Below are 8,208 nucleotides of genomic sequence, written 5' to 3'. Positions count from 1 at the left end.
CCCTAGAACGTGAAGTTTAGCTCCACATAGACATGGTAGCCAAACAACAAATCATATAAAGAAACATAAAAATTACTAAGTTTGGTGGGAGAAAGATGAAACTTGATGAATTCCGGCCTCCACAGCTTTTTCGTGGCTTTTTCCCTCTTCCCAATATGTTCGATAACCTAAAGGAGGCGTTTTTGGCTTATATATTGTGTACAAAAGTCGTGGGCCAAAGCTCTCCTATTCCTAGTCCAAATCGGCTTCAGGGATTGATGCTAAGGTGGATGCGACGCATCCACCTTGTCCTCCATTTCAATTTTTCTTCTGCGAAGGTGGATGCGACGCATCCACCTTGTCCTCTATTTCTCAGCTTGCATGCGATGGTGGACGCGACGCATCCAGCTTCACTTCTACTTCCCAGTTTCGCACGCGATGGCGGACGCTATGGCCCAACTTCACTGCTAAGGTTGCATGCAGGATGATGTTTTCCTAGGTTGGATGCGACGCATCCAACCCTTCTTCCTCTGGCTAAACCACCTTTTCTTCATATTTTGCACTCCGAACACCTTAAATTGTCACACATAACTTAATTAGTCATCAAACCAATAATTACACCATGTTGGGTGTTTTAAAGATTGAATAACATCAAAAAGTAGTTAAAACATGGGCAAAGTAACATCAACACATATCGAAATATGCCAAACATCACTACCCCACACTTAAACCTTTGTTCGTCCTCGAACAAACCATCCTATAGTAGACGAAACAAAATTGAGCTCTTATCATTCAAAGCACACTGCACCTCTGACCGTGGTTATTTGCAACCATTAGGCTCTAGGCTATGCATCACATACCCTTCGCTTTACTTAAGCCATTCTTTTAAAAATATTCGAACAAAGACAACATGCTCACAACAATCCTAACCTCAAAAACCGACTCAATGTCACTATGCACTCATGGCTTGAACACCCAACATCATAGAGAAGTCTAATAACATTACCTATCCCTTGTGAAACCATGTGCCCTCACAACAAGAACAAAAGAGCGAGTACAATCCACACATTCGAATCTCATGATCAAATATATTTTAATGACTCACATATATCAAAGAAAATCGCTCACTCTCACAAAGAAGTCACATGCATGAAATTAGTACCATAGGCTTGCCCTTAATGTAAATCTCTACTAATGTAAGCTCGCTCGATCTAAAATCAATTAGGACTTTTTCATGGTTGTAATGTGGGCTAAGGGACGGGTAGGATATATTTAAGGAATAGTGACTCACCCTCCTAAGCACTTTAATACATCACAAAATTACTTTAAGCGCAAATTCTTCAACACCACTTCAATTTCACAAACAATATCACCCCCAAAACAGTTCCTTTTTCTTTAAGCACTACTTTAATTCATACCCACTAGCAAGAACAAGATAACAATTTATTCATTTATATTTTTCTTTCTTTTTTTTTTCCAGATTTTTCTCTTCTTTTTTTCTTCTTTTAATTTCCGCTAGTGGTGTATTATTTTACAAAATAAGTGCACCCTTCTTTCTTTCATTGGTTCCACTCAAAAGTCACCCCACACTTAGTCCCTTCTTACTTCTTTTAGCGCTCATCTAACAATTAAAGTGCTTTAAGAGGTAAAAGGATCAAAATAATGTCAATTAAGAATAAAAAGGGTATAGGCTTGTAATGTGGGTACCAAATAAAAGGTCTACAGGCTCAAAAGGGTTAACTAGGGATAGATTTTATTTGTGATAAGCAATAAGCTCAAAAAGATCAAAGAAAGCCTAAAATTATTTTTCAAACCGAGCATCACCTAAAATTTCGCTTCAACTCACATACCGGGCAAGTTCTAGACACAAGTACAATACATGGACTACACAAAAACCTCACCACACATGGCACATGACTCATTAAGGACGGTTACATTCCGACTCTCAAGTAATGCAAGTATTCACGGAGCCACGAGATATTAAGCATTAAGCGCAAAGTGAACACAAGTCAAGAAAATGAGAAATAAGCGCCACAAAACATGCTATCCATTTTAACAAGGCATCATCAATAATTTCAAATCATACAGAAGATACTACACATGCGAAAGTATAAATATGTTACTATCAAACAAGTCAAGGGCGCCTAGGTTCATCATTCTTGCTCCTTTTATTCCCTAAATTCCTAATCTACTCGGAAAGAAAAAAACTACCCGGTTCAAACTACATCCCATGGAAAAGAACCGAGGCACAAAGAAAAACCACAGGGGATTATTACTACCTAAAGAAAGCTAAAAGATATATTTTGGATTTTTGTTTAGACTTTAATCCCTCAAGAAAACTGTCTAGGAGATCAATCGTCGGGAAAAGTCCAATTTTTCTAATTTTTCATTTTTTTTTCCTTCACAAAAGCTACTACACTTAAGAATGAGTACTACAACTAAGCTAAAATAGCACAGAAACTTATCCAAACGATCTCCTCACCCCACACTTAAAATTTTGCAATGTCCTCAATGCACATTATAAATAATAAGAGGGTAAACGAGACTCCCTGGTAGGCCAAAGGCCGAAGCAATAGCGGCTCACGAGGTACTCAGACTTCCCCCAGGCATCGTCCTTTGTGTGGGCACCCCACACTTAGTCCTCACCATCTAGCTCGCTTTTGCACTCTTCTAATGGCTTTGCTTCCTATGCTCATAATCCTACAAAACAAAAATAAATACTACAAAATAATAAAAATAAAATAAAATAAAAAGTAAACAAAAATAAAAGAAAGCAGTAACGCTGGGTTGCCTCCCAACAAGCGCCTGATTTAACGTAGCGGCACGACGTGAATCACTTTTTGCCTCCACCTCGAACTTATGAATTGAGCCCCTAACATGGCATCCAGTTTGCGGCTATGCTCCAGTGGTGGGGCTACAAAGATAACCAGGCCAAGTAATAAATTTTTCACTCTACACTTCTCGGCCTTTAGATGAGGAATGTATTTTTTGCTTTTTGGCATGACAAATTCAAAAATATAGGCATCATGTTCCTCTTCCATTGACTCCTCCAAAGGCTTAGATGACTCGATTTCCATGTCATCATCCAAATACAATGTCGAAAAATGTTTAGAATGAGGACCAACACGCCCCAACTTTAGAATTGTATTACTATTTATATCCTCATATGTGCACACATTAGAGTCTTCAAATATAACATTATCTGCTACCTCGCATGGCTCTAGTGTACTTTTCTCAACATGGGCATCATCAACAGAAATATGCTCGAATGATTGGCTCTCCACTTTTAGCTCCTCAATTTGGCGTATAAGCTCCTTTTCAGCTTCTGACAACTCATTACTATTTTGTTGGGCGATAGACGCAACAACCTTTGCATTTAATTTATCTTGCAAGTCGTGAATAGTAGTGACAAATTTATAGATCCCTTGTCCCAGTTTAGATCTTCCCTCTATAAAGTGTCTCATCCCATCAGTAAGTTCCTCATGTTGAGCTTCATATATTTCTAACTTTTCAGCCTGTTCTGCCTGCCAAGTTTGGCTCAAAATCTCCTCTTTTTCAAAAATTTTCTCTTGCTGGTACTCGATCTCTTCATTCAATTCTTCCATATTGGCCTTCATTCTTGTGATTGCTGCCCTCATTCTTTTCATATCTTTTTTGAGTTCATCCTGTTGCTCTGCTACTTGCCTCAGAATATCCCTAATATATGCATCAGGCTCCATATCCTGCACTTCATTGCCCCTATCAAACTCAGAAATATCATTAGAAAGATCATAATAAGGGCTCAGAGAAGGATGAACAAAATTAGGACAACCATCCCAATGGCCATCTTGACCACCACACATATTACAAATATTCCACTCAAAGGATTGAGATTGTGCGCACAACTCGCTCCTGGGAACATTCTGACAATTTTTCCACCAGTGGGGTCCTCCACAATATGGACAAGGATCATCAAAATAAGAATAACCATCATTCGAACAATTTTTATTCCAAGATGCCATGCTAAAATAAATAAAAAATACTAACTAAAATAAAATAATAAAAAAACATGAATAGATAAAAAAAATGTCTAATCTAGAAAAATAGCAAATTTCTAAGTCCCCGGCAACGGCGCCAAAAACTTGTTGCGACCAAACACACTCACGCAAGTATACGCGGTCGTCAAGTAATAAAGTGACTAAAAGTCGGATGTCGAACCCACGAGGACTTATGATTAGCTATTAACTAAATTAGACTATCCTAATTATCTAAACAAGAATTAAATCTAAAAATATTTTATTCCAACTAATTAAATAAGAAAAATATAAATAATAAACTTTGAACAGAGAAAGAGCAGATTTTTATGATATCAATGTAATGAAAACGATCTAGGGTTATGGGCTATCTAACAATCCTATTGTATTCTTCAATTGAATTGACCGACTAATTTATCTAGCTTATTGGTTGACAGGGTTAATATTGCTCATAAGAATCTGTCAAGTTCTTACTCGCCTATTCAAGCTAACCTAACGCCTATATGTCTATGGAGTTAGAATCAACAAGAACGCATTTATAATTCCTGTAAATCAACCAAGCAAGGCAATTAGGTATATGTCTATCCTAACCACGAATCCGTTCCCCGATGCCCGAGTTCAAGAACTTGCCCTACTCAATCCTATATGCAATATAGAATTCCCACTTTCGAGTTCAATTCTAGATTCGTAGATAATATTCAATTGGTGATCAAGCAATTAAATAATTAAGTGCAAGATTGAATAAATAAACTAATATGATAAATCAAGAAGTCAAAATCAATATCCGAATAACAATATTCATGAAAGAACCACAACCCTAGAACGTGAAGTTTAGCTCCACATAGACATGGTAGCCAAACAACAAATCATATAAAGAAACATAAAAATTACTAAGTTTGGTGGGAGAAAGATGAAACTTGATGAATTCCGGCCTCCACAGCTTTTTCGTGGCTTTTTCCCTCTTCCCAATATGTTCGATAACCTAAAGGAGGCATTTTTGGCTTATATATTGTGTACAAAAGTCGTGGGCCAAAGCTCTCCTATTCCTAGTCCAAATCGGCTTCAGGGATTGATGCTAAGGTGGATGCGACGCATCCACCTTGTCCTCCATTTCAATTTTTCTTCTGCGAAGGTGGATGCGACGCATCCACCTTGTCCTCTATTTCTCAGCTTGCATGCGATGGTGGACGCGACGCATCCAGCTTCACTTCTACTTCCCAGTTTCGCACGCGATGGCGGACGCTATGGCCCAACTTCACTGCTAAGGTTGCATGCAGGATGATGTTTTCCTAGGTTGGATGCGACGAATCCAACCCTTCTTCCTCTGGCTAAACCACCTTTTCTTCATATTTTGCACTCCGAACACCTTAAATCGTCACACATAACTTAATTAGTCATCAAACCAATAATTACACCATGTTGGGTGTTTTAAAGATTGAATAACATCAAAAAGTGATTAAAACATGGGCAAAGTAACATCAACACATATCGAAATATGCCAAACATCACTGGGATTTCTTGCTGCTACTGGAACCAGCGCCACAGGCAGACCCCGGCACCACTTGTGGCGCTCGAAACAATTGAGGCCCTATAAACGGGGGTTTCAACCATTTTTGACAAAAAACAAAGTTGGGGAGCTCGGTGAAGGCGATTTTTGGGCGATTTTCATGGGAAAATATTAGGGTAAGTGTTCCTTATCAAATATTGATTATATTTCATGATTCCATATTCATTTATATCATGAATCCGTGAATTTATGGAAGAAAAATCAGATTTTTATAAAATCTTCCAAAAATATAAAATGAAGATTTGAAGGTCAATCCGATGTCGGAATTGGATAATTTTTGTATGGTTGGACTCGTATCGGAACAAGTGTTCGGATTTTATGAGTTTTTTTTGTATTTTGAGACGTGGGCCCTATTGTCGATTTTTCTAGAAGAGTTAGAAATTTTTGTAAATTGTTAAATTGTAAGCATTAGAGTAAGTTGTGATTAATTTGCATGTTGTTTGAATAGATACGAGTCGTTTGACTTGAATTGAGGAGATAGGAAGGCGTATGGAGGTTGATACATGCGGAATGGAATTTCTAGAGTATTGTACTGCTTACTCGGTATTGGATTTGGCTTGTTCGAGGTAAGTAGCTCTTCTAATCTTGGAGCTAGAAAATTACTGTTTTCAAACTTATTCATATTTTTGACAACTTCGGTAAACGATTTGGGTTTTCACTGATGTACTTGAAAGGCAGAACTATTTTCAGAAATCATGATTTTGCTGAGCATTTTTATCTCTGAGTACTTCTTGTATTATTTTCTTTACGTTGTTATGGACTGTTGTTGGCTATTGGTGTGGACCCGACCTTGGTACAAGCTCGTCACTACTTTTAACCTAAGGTTAGGTGTGTTACTTATTGAGTACATGGGGTCGATTGTACTCATACTATACTTCTGCACCTTGTGTGCAGATGTTGGCTGTTGATGCTGCTTTGTTCGTTAGGAGCTGGATCTGAAGATGTACCTGCGTTTCGGTTGTAGCTTCCTCTTGTTCATGGTAGCCTTAGATTTATAACAATCTGTTCATGTACATTTCGAACAGAAGATGTATTATTTCATACCAGTTTTGTGAATTCTATTCTTTGAAGCTCATGATTTGTACTACCAGTTCTTGAGGAATGTATTAGATTAAGATCTTTATTTACTTAAATTGCTTTAATAATTGTTATTGGAATTGGATAGTTGAAAGTTGGCTTATCTAGTGGGTTGGGTTAGGTGCCAATGCGACTAGTTGAATTTTGGGTCGTGACACTAAGAATCCTGTATGTGTGGTTACTCAGCCTTGAAACATCAAACGCATTCTAAACCAATATCCAAGAATAAAAAATGTAGTCTCGTGCACTAAGCTTCCGTCATGCTTAGGGTTCAGGGAAGGATCACACCATATTGGTTCTTATGTACACAACTTTTGTCACGACCCCAATTTTATTCAGTAGGATGTCGTGATGACTCCTAGTCTTAGGGACTAAGTAAGCCTAATACTTACTGAATTAATAGCAAACTCAACCAACAACTATTAGCTATGAAACAAAAAAAAAATTCTATAAAAAACCAACAATCCCAAACCGGTAGTACAATTCATAAACTCTAATGAGTTTACTAGAAAATTTCTAAGTACAAATGTTCCAAAATAGAAAAAAAAATAGTACAAGGTACAATTTTAGAAGGTGATCCCGAGTCCCGCGAACGCGACAACAGGTATATCTTGAGTCTCAAACTCCGAAGTACCTGGATCTGCACAAAAATGTGTAGAAAGCGTAGCATGAGTACACTACGGCGATACCCAGTAATATCAAGACTAACCTCGGTGCAGTAATAACGAGGTATAGTCAAGACACCTACTAGACTTGATAACCTGTACAAGTATGAATATGAAACTAACAGAGAACATTATCAATATAAAGCTAAGCATGGTAAAAGTAACAAGCAATACTCATAATAGAAAACTAGAGAAAACAATTAGCAACAGGGAACAAAAAGGTAATAACGTCGTAGAGCAAGATGAACACAGTTTAAGTCTGGTGAAACCAAATAAAGAAAAACAAGTGACAACTCAGTAAGAACAACCGATTTCACACAAGATTTATTCAAGAATTTTTCCGAGGTACCAAACCTCATAATCACAAATCACGGTCCCAAATCACGAACCCTAATCACTTGGCATCTTATGCCCACATTACAAATTTTAACCGCATGGACAACTCACGTGTCAATACTATTAATATCTCATACCTGCACGGACAATTCACGTACTAAGGGAGTGACAATATCTCTTATCCACACGGACAAATTATGTGCCAGAAATAACAATAACTCATAACCGTACGGATAACTCACATGCCAATAGTACAACTCTCACACAGAAGGCAAGTATATGAGAATATATGTAAATGACCAATAGATTTCAGGGTTCATCTTCTCAAACCGATATGAGTGATTAACTACGTGTATGCTTGTACAAGTGTTCTATCACAACTCGAGTCAACATGTAAGAGTAGAGACAATGAATGACACATAGGAAATAACACAACAAAACGTAAAATGCATAACTCACACCAGGTAGGCACACCATTATACGAATATCATCAGTAACAATGGCCCCAGGAAATCACGATTTATCACAAATCATCCCCGACATAGCCCACCTTGTCTCGCCACGTGTGGAA

Source organism: Nicotiana tomentosiformis, chromosome 5 (genome assembly GCF_000390325.3).
Source record: "Nicotiana tomentosiformis chromosome 5, ASM39032v3, whole genome shotgun sequence".
Taxonomy (NCBI): domain Eukaryota; kingdom Viridiplantae; phylum Streptophyta; class Magnoliopsida; order Solanales; family Solanaceae; genus Nicotiana; species Nicotiana tomentosiformis.
This window is presented reverse-complemented; position numbering follows the sequence as displayed.